Consider the following 14,692-nt stretch of genomic DNA (forward strand, 5'->3'; position numbering starts at 1 on the left):
TCCAAAATCAAATTACAAAAATGTAAGTAATCTAACGCAATCTAACGCAATGATATGCAATATTGTTGTTTCAATGGCTCCCGACGGACTTCTTCTACCGGTTACAATTCAAGAAAGAATCCTGGACCCTCACCTGTCTTTACATATAAAGTTACATTACTTTCCAAATAGCCCTCGTATATATAAATTATAATATATATATATATATATATATATATATATATATATATATATATATATATATATATATATATATATATATATATTGTTATGTGTTTTTGAGATTGTCGTTATGTTTTGTATACACTTTCTTTTGTGAAATCGTATTTGAGATCACTTCTCTACTCTCCACCCAGTTAGTCAAAGTTGGTGCTGAGTCCAACTCACTTTAAGCCTCAGTACCGGGACGTCTTAGGCTTTACTGGTTCGAAGATGATGAGAAAGTGCACTAAAAGTCTCAATAATGGGGGGGAGACTTGTATTTCAGAGGTAGAGCTCGTACTGGAAATCGAAACTCAGGTAACTCATGAAGACTGTGAACTGAATCCAGATAGGGAGAGATAGCATGACTAAATTAACGACACCATTTCCATTGTTAATTTTATTTATAAGAATAGAATAAGCATAAAAATGAAAATACAAAGATTTTTACAATTCGGATATTTGAAAATATAACCTTCAAGTATTACTAAATGAGATATATGGGCACAACCCTTACATTACAAAACCGGTGCTAGAAGGTTATCACGGACTTGCAACTTGCATTGGCCAAAAGGGGAAGTGGTAATTTCCGAAGTGGAAACTTAGTCTCATTTTTAAGTCGTAACTTAACGTCAATTTCTAACAAGTCTGAAGTGTTCGTCCCATATCGGGGGACTTAGAAAAATAATCACATACGTGATCTTACAATGAGCGTCCGGAGCGAAGAATCCAAGTGCACTGCATAAACGCCGGAAATGATCAACCTGAGCTCAGCGAAGGTCCTCGCTTATATAGCGACTTCGTCCCACGCATTTCTGCTAGTTCTGATGTAGCTCGAGAGCTAACGTCACGAGCCTTGACGAGCTTGGAGAAGCTTGTTCACGCGCATGCCCAATAGTGGCAAAGTCTTTCCCCATCACGCCGGGGCGGGAGTATCTATTTTACATTTACTAATAGATCTTTATTTCACGTTTAGCTCCAAATACATAATGCTTTTATGTACTTATCGCTTGTATGATGTTTAATAAATCTACAGCCACGATCCAGCACTGTGATTTGGGTAAATCAAAGCCAGGGTCATACCACTATTACATGCGTGTGGGTTGGTGTCAATGAGGCATCAGATTGCTAATACAATCAAAGCCTCACTTGACTCCGTTCTCTCTTTCTCTGCGACACACATAATTAGAAAAGCGCGGGCGTCTCACCCCATAATTTGTTTCCGGCTTAGGACTTCGACGCTTAACTGTGTAACAGTTATCCGCCGACCTCATTAAAAAAAATAATAAAAAAATGTCGAAAGTTATCTTCCTAATAAAATGTATCCAAATACGGAAACGGTTATCGAAGGCAAGTTGGTGGAATTTAAAGGCTTAATATAGAACGGGCCTTACTTAAGGCGCTAAGGAACCAAAAATGAAATTACCGAGAATCTGGAGATTATGAACGAATTAATTAGCAGAGAGCGGAATTGTAAGATTTCAGGTCTTTCGACTATACTACTTTTCAATGCTACAATAGTTTCATTAACAAAGTAATAGAGATTAGAGAACAATGTCTAATATTACTTTGAGTAGAATAGGTATATAGTATATACGAAGCTCTATGATTTGAAATTTGTAAAATGAAACCTTACAATCATGGTATCCTTCTAGCGTATAACTGCAAAGAGGTTTCGTGTGAAATCAAAATAATAGATTTTTTTTAAACCAATTTCTAACCCTAGTATTAAGTATGAATTTGAACCAATTGCGAGTGCTACCGTTAGTGTCATAAAAGAAAATTAAGATTTTGTGAATAAACTGATTTGCTAAGTACAATCAAATTTACTGGTAAATAATGAGTAAATAATAGTACATAATTGAATTATAGATACATGTAACCAATGTTCTTTGTGTAGATAGTCACACGTGTTAAATGTGATTGTCTCAGGCTAATAACATGATTCAGCAAAGAAATAAAAGATCAAAATCAAGTACACTCAAGAAATAGCGTGAAGCGCTTTAAAGTTTGACTGATCTGTACAACAAAATTACAAGAGCAGTTTCCCTTGTCTGTAGTATAAACTAAATGAGAAACACATAACGATATAGAATAGTACACTCGACCGTTTTTGCCCTATTTCTGAAAACCTTGCGAGGTTGTGCCTCACGGTTAGTGAACAAAATTCATTATGTTGTTCCAATATACCATTTATAATTAACAAAGCATAGGCGATACTCTACTTTCCTATAAAATACGAATCAAGTGAATGTTGAATATTTATGGCATATAAGAAAAAATATAACTTGAAAATTATTTAAGTACAATGTTACATACCTTATAATACATTTCTTGAAACACAAGAATCGATCGCATGCTAAATGCTTAAAGCGTGTATGTAATATAACTTAAATGGGGTATTGTATGTTGAATAATGAGTAACTAACGATTAATAAACAATGCTTACTAAATTTTTCGATTTCTTCTATAAACATTTGATATTAAAATTAAATCTAATTTTATCTAAAAATATAACTAATATTATTAGCTATTACTATCTACATTGGTTGCAATAAGTGTAATATATTAAATCTTACTGCATAACTCTGACCTATATTAGTGATCAAAGTATTATTATTTTTTTATTTTACTCATTTTATTTGCTGAAGCGACCTTGATTTGGTTCTCTCATCCTGTGTGGTATGCATCACGCCAGACACCTTGACATTTTATACCTATACTAACAATATACAGACATTACAAGCTCATTAGCGCACCTAGGAATTGAATACAAATAAATATGGAGCTACTCTCTATGAGAGGTTGTGTCAGCAAGAAGGAGACTTAATAGTTGAAGAGCTGGCCCTATGGTTAGTGTGTTAGTCTATGCCCTAATGGCCTACGGTAATAACGGATACGAATTCTAATGCTCAGGGGTGCAGTTACATTAACCATACTAGAGTACATATTTTGAAAGGGACTGTACAAGGAAACGCTAGAAAGTTTCTTCGTAATTAGGGAGGATGTTTGGGGGGTCTATAGGCTAGTGTTGTTAGTATTCTTATTCTCATTATTATTAGTATTAGAAGTAGTATTTGTATTAGCATTAATATTTTATTTTATTTCTTTAAATACAAAACGAAGTCGAGAAGGATTTCTTTGTAGTTAAAAGGAAACCTACGTCGTACAGTTACAGGGATCGTGTTCCGTCAAGTTGGTGGTTCCTGTTGTCTTTATAGGTTAGATTTTAAAAAGTTAACCACAACAAAAGCTATGGTTGAGCTAGAGGATTTTACTTTTTTTTTAAACACCGGAATTGTGTTCCGTTCTTTCTTTTAAATCAAATAAACTTGACTGATAACTCAGCCATATGCTTCCGTTGGAGGCGAACTTTTCTGTTGTAAACTTTAAAAACATGTTGTAAGTGACTTAGTTATACAGAGAATAATTTTACATAGATACTAAATACATGGAAGTAGTAGAAAATGGATCGATCTGGGACAACCTAGGCCAACTCACGAGCCCCTGGGAAATTGAGCACCTTACACCGTGAACCCACGGTCTTTTACGACCTCCATTTTAGGAGTGAATTTATTCCCTTTTATGAGCACTTTTAGGGGGTGTACTCGTTTCCTTTTATGAGCATATTTTTAGGGGTGAACTCGTTCCCTTTTATGAGCACTTTTCCAACCCCTATTTTAGCATAGCAGAAATTACACTGAGACTATGAACACACAGCAGAGCAGATAACACCTAAGAGTATTTAACATAATAAGGGTGTACTCGTTCTCTTTTATGAGCATATTTTCCAACCCCTATTTTAACATAGCATAAGACTACGAACATAGCAGAGCTAATAACCCCTATGATAACATAGCACAGATTACATAGCAGATCTAATACAAGAGTATGGCTTATTTTCCAACCCTTATTTTACCTAACAGAGACTACGAAACATAACGAACATACAGCAGAGCGGATCACCCATATTTGAACATAGCACATTACAGAGAGACTACGAAACTCCACCCCTAATTGAACATAGCAGAAATTACACTGAGATTACGAACACACAGCAGACCAGAGAATACATAAGATTCATTCCCTTTTATGAGCACTTTTTAGGGGGTGTACTCGTTCTCTTTTATGATTACTTTTCCAACCCCTATTTTATCATGATTTTTTTTCAACCAATATTTTAAGACAATGAATACCTATGTAACATAGCAAAGGGGGTGTACATAAGACTACGAACACACATAGTAGGGCTGTATTCATTCTACCCCTATTTAAACATAGCAGAACTAGTAAAAGAGTATGGCTTATTTTCCAACCCCTATTTTAACATAGCAGAAACTACAAACACATAGCAGAGCATATAATACATTTCCGATTCGATACGCTCTTTGAACCGATTTGGATGAAACTCGGCATATGGGGGTTTTCGATCATGCTGATCACGAATAACATACTTCCTTTTACCTGGTCCTATAGTTTATGTGGCATACGCCCTTTTTATGACAATTTTAACCGATTTGGACGAAACTCGGTATATGGGGGTTTTTGGACATGCTGATTACGAATATCATATTTATTTTTAACTGGGTTTATAGTTTATGTGGGATATGTCCTTTGTATGCCACTTAAAACCCAATTACTCGTAAACGAAGCAACATATTGAAGTCGTGTTTCCACATTTAGTAATAGTTCACCAACTACCACAAGTTCCAAAAATAATGACCATCGAGGTCAAAGGTCAAAATACTTAAAACCTAATAACTCGAAAACGGATCCACGTATTGAGGTGGTGTTTCCAAATCGAGTAATAGGTCATCAACTACTACAAGTTTCAAAAATAATGACCTTCGAGGTCAAAAGGTCAAAATACTTAAAACCTAATAACTCGAAAACGGAGTCAAATATTGAGGTGCTGTTTCCACATTTAGTAATTGGTCATCAACTACTACAAGTTTCAAAAATAATGGTCATCGAGGCCAAAGGTCAAAGTAGTTAAAACCTAATAACTCGAAAATGGATCCACGTATTGAAGTGCTGTTTCCACATTTAGTAATTGATCATCAATTACTACAAGTTCCAAAAATAGTGGCCATCGAGGTCAAAGGTCAAATATTTAAACCCGAATAACTCTTAAACGGAGCAACGTATTGAGGTGCTGTTTCCAAATCTAGTAATTGGTCATCAACTACTACAAGTTTCAAAAATAATGGTCATCGAGATCAAAGGTCAAAGTAATTAAACCCTAATAACTCGAAAATGGATCCACATATTGAGGTACTGTTTCCACATTTAGTAATTGATCATCAACTACTACAAGATCCAAAAATAGTGGCCATCGAGGTCAAAGGTCAAATATTTAAACCCGAATAACTCTTAAACGGAGCAACGTATTGAGGTGCTGTTTCCAAATCTAGTAATTGGTCATTCACTACCACAAGTTTCAAAAATAATGGTCATCGAGGTCAAAGGTAATTCTCGTAAATGAAACCACATATTGAGATAACGTTTCCTCATTTAGTAAATTTGTGTGATCTATTCAATTTTGTACAAATCAGAAAAAAAAGTGAAGAAGGAATAAATTTGAGTGGCTTATTTACTTTTGTATTAATGAGAAAGAAATCAAAGGAACACAATTTTAACTAGCGCAGACTTTCTGTACCTTTTTGTGCTATTCAAATGGATTAACAAGAAAGAAAGAAAAGATATGCCATATTAACTAGCTATGTATCATTTAAGCAAAACGAAGGGCTAAATTTGAGAAAGCGAACATGGACCATTTTACTCAAATTTGGATGGAGTGTTTATCTTTGTATGAACCAAAAAAATGAAGAAGGTTCAATATTTCTATTCAATTTTGTACTACCCAAATAAACGAAATGTTATTTTTGTACCAATCACAAGAAAATGAAAGAAGGGTCATTTTATACCTTTTTGTGTTATTCAAATAATAGAGGGAACAAATTTCAGTGGTCTATTTTATTTTTGTACCAATTAGAAGAAAAGCAAAGATATGCCATTTTAACTATTTAAACAAACGAAAAGATAAATTTGAATGACCCATTCAATTTTGTACCAATGAGAAATGCCATTTTTACTAATCACATAAACAAAAAAAAACGAAGAAGGATCATTTTAACTAACTCAGACTTTTATACCATTTTGTAATACTCCAATAAACGAAGGAATACCAACCAGAAAAAAAGAAGTGAAGATTAGGTGGATTATTTTCTTTAGTACCAACTAGAAAATAGAAGAAGAGCTACTTTAACTAGCTCAGAATTCATGTAACTTTTGAACTACTGAAATGTTCTATTTTTGTATCAATCAGAAAAACCCGAAGAAGGATCATTTTAACAAGCTCATAATTTCTGTAACGAAAGAATAATTTCGATGTTCTACTTTTTATACCAACGAGAAAAAAATGAACTAGCTGAATATACGGAATAAAAAATTTAAGTGACCTATTCAATTTTCTACCAATGAGAAATGGCATTTTAACTGGCTCAGAAAAAGGCGAAGAAAGACTATTTTATATAATTTTACTACTCAAATAAACAATGGAGTTTTTAGTTTTGTACCACCGAGGAAAAAAAGAAATTGCACCATTTTGGAGTATTCAAATAAATAAAGGAATTATAATGTGTGTCAACTGTAAAATCAATTAAACGGATTAATGCATTTGAGTGAGCTATTTAATTTGAAAAACCGAAGTAGAGTATTTTATACCATTTTGTGTTATTTCAACAAACAAAGGAATAAGCAAAAAAGGATCATTTTATATCATTTTAAACTAGTCTAATAAACGAAGGCATAAATATGAGTGAGCTATTTAATTTTGTAGTAACCAAAGGATCATTTTAACTAGCTGAGTATTTTCACGAAAGAACAAAATTGCACTAATCAGAAAAAGCGAAGAAGACCCACTTTAACTAACTGAAAATTTCTGTACCTTTTTGTACTATTTAAACAAACGATGGGATAAATTTGAGTGACCTGTTTTTTTGTACTTACCAGAAAAATCGAAGAAGGTACCTTTATATTAGCCCAATGAACGAAAGAACAAATTCTGGTGTTCTACTTTTTTATATACCAAACAAAGAAGAACCATTTTAACTTGCTGAGTATTTTATACCACTTTGTAGTACTCAAATAAACGAAAGAATAAAATTGTACTAACCAGAAAAAGAGAAAAAAGACCTTTTTAACTAGCTCAGAATTTCTGTAACGCAAAAATTATTTTGGATGGAGTAACAAGAAAGAAAGGAAAGATATGCCATATAAACTATTTAAATAAACGAAGGGATAAATTTAAGTGACCTATTCCATTTTGTACCAAGGAGAAATGCCATTTTTATCTAGCTTAGAATTTCTAGTGGATGTTGTATTATTTAAACAAAACGAAGGGCTAAATTTGAGAAAGCGAACATGAACCATTTTACTCAAATTTGGATGGAGTATTTAGCTTTGTATGAACCAGAAAAAAAGTGAAGAAGGACCATTTTAACTAACTCAGATCTTTATACCATTTTGTACTACTTTTTGTACCAATCAGAAGAAAATCAAAGAAGGGCCATTTTAACTAGCCAAGCAGAAAAAAGGAAAGAATTAACACTTTGTATTAACCAGAAAAGGAGAAGAAGGATCAGCGTTCTATACTTTTTGTGCCATTTATTGGGGTGTCCTATTTCCTTTTGTACCAACTAGAACCATTTTTACTGGCTTAGAATTTTATGCCTTTTTGTAAAATTTGTATCAAACCGAAAAAAGCAAGGAAATACCATTTTAAATAGCTCTGCATGTTACAGCATTTTGTGTTTTTGGTCTACCCAATTTCTTGACCATGTTGTACTATTTAAACAAACAAAGGAATAAATTTGTGTGACCTATTCACTTTTGTAACAATCAGAAAAAGGAAAGAATAAATTTGAGTGGCTTAAGCAAAGAAGGTTAATTTATACCTTTTTGTGCTATTAAATTTGAGTGACCTATTGAAGAATGAATAAATTTTGTTTGCAATTAAAAAAGCAGAGAAGGTCTATTTTTAAATAGTTCAGTATTTATGTACTTTCTGTACAAACCAGAGAAAAACAAAGAAAGGCCATATTCTGCTACTCAAACAAACGAAGGAATAAATTTGTGTGACCTATTCACTATTATAGCACTTCTGAGTAAGGCTCATAAAATTTTTGTACGTGAGATTTAACAAACCAGAGTTTCGTCATAATTGTATAGAACAGACTCCTTAGCAATTTGCGTACTACAGAAAAAAAGAAGAAACAGCATGCATGGCCATTTTTGATCACAGCAGAAGAATCAGCTCATCAAGGAAGAGAAAAGTTTTCAAAGTTCCATGCAGATATTTAAACAACGTTACGAATGCGTTACCTAACATTTGTATTGCTAGTATAGTGAGAGTCCTAAGGTACTGTCTATTGCTCAACGATTCAATTATTTTTTTAAATTTTCTTTCCTCGCGTAAGTCCAAAAAGACAAATATATATTTTTGCATTTATGTATTTTATTATAATGGAATATAAGTTTATGCAGTATATTTGGAAAGTAATAGAACATACATCATTATGTTATAATAAGGAATTATTTTGTATTGCCTTGAAACATATTATTAAACACGGAGAATGCATAGAATGCTTGTATTGTAGATATATAAGATTATTTATTTGATTTGTTTTTGCTGAAGAGCAGAAAAATCACTAGCATGGAAATTGCTTATGTTTCACCTAGAGGAAAAGAAATTCAGCGTGAAAACGAAAAACCTATACTGTTAATCCAGCCGTCTGAGCCCGATTTGCCAGATGAATTACGTGATAAAGTGAGAATCATATATCCAACACAGGAAATAGAAGAAGTGTATTATTTTAGACGGTATAATAGATATAATGATGAAATACTCCCAGAAAGTGATGATGACAGTATTTCAAATATTACCTGTTTTGAAGTAGAAGCTAATGAGTGCGGGTGTACTAGTGAAAGTATTAGTAATACATGTGTTATACAATTATTTAATGAGTATACACCAAATTCAGTATTATTATGTTAAGCATGTTCTAAACATAATGAATATGAAAAAGATCACAACTGTTTGCTGCAGTATGATTACGAATTATTACAAAAGGTGTGGACGATTTTAATTAAACGTGAAATGAGAGAGAAAATCTACAAACTTTATTTAAAGAAGCATTTTAAAGGTTGCAATATTAAGAACACTTATACTGTGGAGAAAAAATTTAATTTGGTATATGAATACATTACAGAGTGTAATTATTATATCAAAGAAATATTAGAAATGTTTTTAGAGAAAGATAAACAATTATCTAATTCTGTAAATGAACACTGAGACACTGTAGCATATGCATTTGATTGTGTAAGAATAGAACTGCTTATAAATGGATCAATTTGTAGTATTGTAATATTACAAATATTGGACTCTGGCAACTGAATTGTCAGTAAGAGTAATGTATCGTTTTCTTTAAAAGAAATAAATAAACTGATCTGGATGACACAAAAATATACAAAATGTAGCACCACAAACCTATAAAATTCTGAGCTTTTCTTCTGATTGTTACAAAAATGAAATAGACCACCTGTAATACAAAATGGTATAAAAATACCGAGCTTGTTATAATGGACATTCGTGGTTGCTATAAAACAAAAAGGGGCTTTTTCTGCTTGCTATAAAAGTGAATAGGTCACACAAATTTATTCCTTCGTTTGTTTGAGTAGCAGAATATGGTCTTTCTTTGTTTTTCTCTGGTTTGTACAGAAAGTACATAAATACTGAACTATTTAAAAATAGACCTTCCCCGCTTTTTTTAATTGCAAACAAAATTTATTCATTCTTCAATAGGTCACTCAAATTTAATAGCACAAAAAGGTATAAATTAACCTTCTTTGCTTAAGCCACTCAAATTTATTCTTTCCTTTTTCTGATTGTTACAAAAGTGGATAGGTCACACAAATTTATTCCTTTGTTTGTTTAAATAGTACAACATGGTCAAGAAATTGGGTAGACCAAAAACACAAAAAGCTGTAACATGCTGAGCTATTTAAAAGGGTATTTCCTTGCTTTTTTCGGTTTGATACAAATTTTACAAAAAGGCGTAAAATTCTAAGCCAGTTAAAATGGTTCACGTTGGTACAAAAGGAAATAGGACACCCCAATAAATGGCACAAAAAGTATAGAATGCTGATCCTTCTCCTTTTCTGGTTAGTACAAAGTGTTAATTCTTTTCTTTTTTTGCTTGGCTAGTTAAAATGGCCCTTCTTTGATTTTCTTCTGATTGGTACAAAAAGTAGTACAAAATGGTATAAAGATCTGAGTTAGTTAAAATGGTCCTTCTTCACTTTTTTTCTGGTTCATACAAAGATAAATACTCCATCCAAATTTGAGTAAAATGGTTCATGTTCGCTTTCTCAAATTTAGCCCTTCGTTTTGTTTAAGTAATACAACATGCACTAGAAATTCTAAGCTAGATAAAAATGGCATTTCTCCTTGGTACAAAATGGAATAGATAATTTAAATTTTCCCTTCGTTTATTTAAATAGTTAATATGGCATATCTTTGCTTTCTTTCTTGTTACTCCATCCAAATTAATTTTTGCGTTACAGAAATTCTGCGCTAGTTAAAAAGGTCTTTTTTCGCTTTTTCTGGTTGGTACAATTTTATTCTTTCGTTTATTTGTGTACTACAAAGTGGTATAAAATACTCAGCAAGTTAAAATGGTTCTTCTTTGTTTGGTATGAAAGAAGTAGAACACCCAAATTTGTTCTTTCGTTCATTGGGCTAGTATAAAGGTACCTTCTTCGATTTTTCTGGTAAGTACAAAAAAAAACAGGTCACTCAAATTTATCCTATCGTTTGTTTAAATAGTACAAAAAGGTACAGAAATTCTCAGTTAGTTAAAGTGGGTCTTCGCTTCTTATGATTAGTAGAATTTTGTTCTTTCTTGAAAATACTCAGCTAGTTAAAATGATCCTTTGGTTGCTACAAAATTAAATAGCTCATTCATATTTATGCCTTCGTTTATTAGACTAGTTTAAAATGATATAAAATGATCCTTTTTTTGCTTATTCCTTTGTTTGTTGAAAAAATACAAAATGGTATAAAATACACAACATCGGTTTTTCAAATTAAATAGCTCACTCAAATGCATTACTTCGTTTAATTGATTTTAGAGTTGACACACATTATAACTCCTTTATTTATTTGAATACTCCAAAATGGTGCAATTTCTTTTTTTCCTCGGTGGTACAAAACCAAATACCTCATTGTTTATTTGAGTAATAAAATTATATAAAATAGTCTTTCTTCGCCTTTTTCTGAGCCAGTTAAAATGCCATTTCTCATTGGTAGAAAATTGAATAGGTCACTTAAATTTATTATTTCGTATATTCAGCTACTTCATTTTTTTCTCGTTGGTATAAAAAGTAGAACATCGAAATTATTCTTTCGTTACAGAAATTATGAGCTTGTTAAAATGATCCTTCTTCGGGCTTTTTCTGATTGATACAAAAATAGAACATTTCAGTAGTTCAAAAGTTATATAAATTCTGAGCTAGTTAAAGTAGCTCTTCTTCTATTTTCTAGTTGGTACTAAAGAAAATAATCCACCTAATCTTCACTTCTTTTTTTCTGGTTGGTATTCCTTCGTTTATTGGAGTAGTACAAAATGGTATAAAAGTCTGAGTTAGTTAAAATGATCCTTCTTCGTTTTTTTTGGTTATTTGATTAGTAAAAATGGCATTTCTCGTTGGTACAAAATTGAATATGTCATTCAAATTTATCTTTTCGTTTTTTTAAATAGTTAAAATGGCATATCTTTGCTTTTCTTCTGATTGGTACAAAAATAAAATAGACCACTGAAATTTGTTCCCTCTATTATTTGAATAACACAAAAAGGTATAAAATGACCCTTCTTTGACTTTCTTGTGATTGGTACAAAAATAAAATTTCGTTTATTTGGGTAGTACAGAATTGTATAGCAATATTGAACCTTCTTCATTTTTTTTGGTTCATACAAAGATAAATACTCCATCCAAATTTGAGTAAAATGGTCCATGTTCGCTTTCTCAAATTTAGCCCTTCGTTTTGCTTAAATAATATATAGCTAGTTAATATGGCATATCTTTTCTTTCTATCTTGTTAATCCATTTGAATAGCCCAAAAAGGTACAGAAAGTCTGCGCTAGTTAAAATTGTGTTCCTTTGATTTCTTTCTCATTAATACAAAAGTAAATAAGCCACTCAAATTTATTCCTTCTTCACTTTTTTTCTGATTTGTACAAAATTGAATATATCACACAAATTTACTAAATGAGGAAACGTTATCTCAATATGTGGTTTCATTTACGAGATTGACTTTGATCTCGATGACCATTATTTTTGAAACTTGTAGTAGTTAATGATCAATTACTAGATTTGGAAACAGCACCTCAATACGTTGCTCCGTTTAAGAGTTATTCGGGTTTAAATATTTGACCTTTGACCTCGATGGCCACCATTTTTGGAACTTGTAGTAGTTGATGACCAATTACTAAATCTGGAAACAGCACCTCAATATGTGTTTCCATTTTCGAGTTATTAGGTTTTAACTACTTTGACCTTTGACCGCGATGACCATTATTTTTGAAACTTGTAGTAGTTGATGACCAATTACTAAATGTGGAAACAGCACCTCAATATTTGACTCCGTTTTCGAGTTATTAGGTTTTAAGTATTTTGACCTTTTGACCTCGATGGTCATTATTTTTGAAACTTGTAGTAGTTGATGACCTATTACACGATTTGGAAACACCACTTCAATACGTGGATCCGTTTTCGAGTTATTAGGTTTTAAGTATTTTGACCTTTGACCTCGATGATCATTATTTTTGGAACTTGTGGTAGTTGGTGAACTATTACTAAATGTGGAAACACCACCTCAATATGTTGCTTCGTTTACGAGTAATTGGGTTTTAAGTGTCATACAAAGGGCATAAACTATAGGACCCAGGTAAAAATGAGTATGATATTCGTAATCAGCATGATCGAAAACCCCCATATGCCGAGTTTCATCCAAATCGGTTCAAAGAGCATATCGAATCGGAAATGTATTATCTGCTCTGCTATGTGTTTGTAGTTTCTGCTATGTTAAAATAGGGGTTGGAAAATAAGCCATACTCTTTTACTAGTTCAGCTATGTTTAAATAGGGGTAGAATGAATACAGCCCTACTATTTGTGTTCGTAGTCTTATGTACACCCCCTTTGCTATGTTACATAGGTATTCATTGTCTTAAAATATGGGTTGAAAAAAAATCATGATAAAATAGGGGTTGGAAAAGTAATCATAAAAGAGAACGAGTACACCCCCTAAAAAGTGCTCATAAAAGGGAATGAATCTTATGTATTCTCTGGTCTGCTGTGTGTTCGTAATCTCAGTGTAATTTCTGCTATGTTCAATTAGGGGTGGAGTTTCGTAGTCTCTCTGTAATGTGCTATGTTCAAATATGGGTGATCCGCTCTGCTGTATGTTCGTTATGTTTCGTAGTCTCTGTTATGGTAAAATAAGGGTTGGAAAATAAGCCATACTCTTGTATTAGATCTGCTATGTAATCTGTGCTATGTTATCATAGGGGTTATTAGCTCTGCTATGTTCGTAGTCTTATGCTATGTTAAAATAGGGGTTGAGAAATATGCTCATAAAAGGGAACGAGTCCACTCCTAAAATGCTGTGTGTTCATTGTCTCAGTGTAATTTCTGCTATACTAAAATAGGGGTTGGAAAATAAGCCATGCTCTTTTATTAGCTGTGCTATGTATTATCTGTACTGCTGTGTGTTCATAGTCTCAGTGTAATTTCTGCTATGTTAAAATAGGGGTTGGAAAATATGCTCATAAAAGAGAACGAGTACACCCTTATTATGTTACGTACTCTTAGGTGTTATCTGCTCTGCTGTGTGTTCATAGTCTCAGTGTAATTTCTGCTATGCTAAAATTGGGGTTGGAAAAGTGCTCATAAAAGGGAACGAGTTCACCCCTAAAAATATGCTCATAAAAGGGAACGAGTACACCCCCTAAAAAGTGCTCATAAAAGGGAATAAATTCACCCCTAAAATGGAGGTCGTAAAAGACCGTGGGTTCACGGTGTAAGGTGCTCAATTTCCCAAGGGCTCGTGAGTTGGCCTAGATTGTCCCAGATCGATCCATTTTCTACTACTCATGGATATATATATACCCTGTTGTTGAGCAAAGGTTGAATGCATTTATGAATAATTTCAATGTCCAGTGGATAATTCAATAAAATACGTTCTTGTTCTTTCTCCCTTTGTTTTTGACTAAAGATAAATATACAGGGGTTACAAAAAATTACGGTCTCTAACTTAGTGGAATGAGAATGTGGAGATACGATTACCAAACTCACATATAAGATTCTTTAATTGTCTGAAACGAGTCTTGTGTTTTTTTACTTGACCAAATAATAGGAATTTGAAGTATA

This window comes from Thermobia domestica, chromosome 7 (genome assembly GCF_964235325.1).
Source record: "Thermobia domestica chromosome 7, izTheDome1.hap1.1, whole genome shotgun sequence".
NCBI classification, from domain to species: Eukaryota; Metazoa; Arthropoda; class Insecta; order Zygentoma; family Lepismatidae; genus Thermobia; species Thermobia domestica.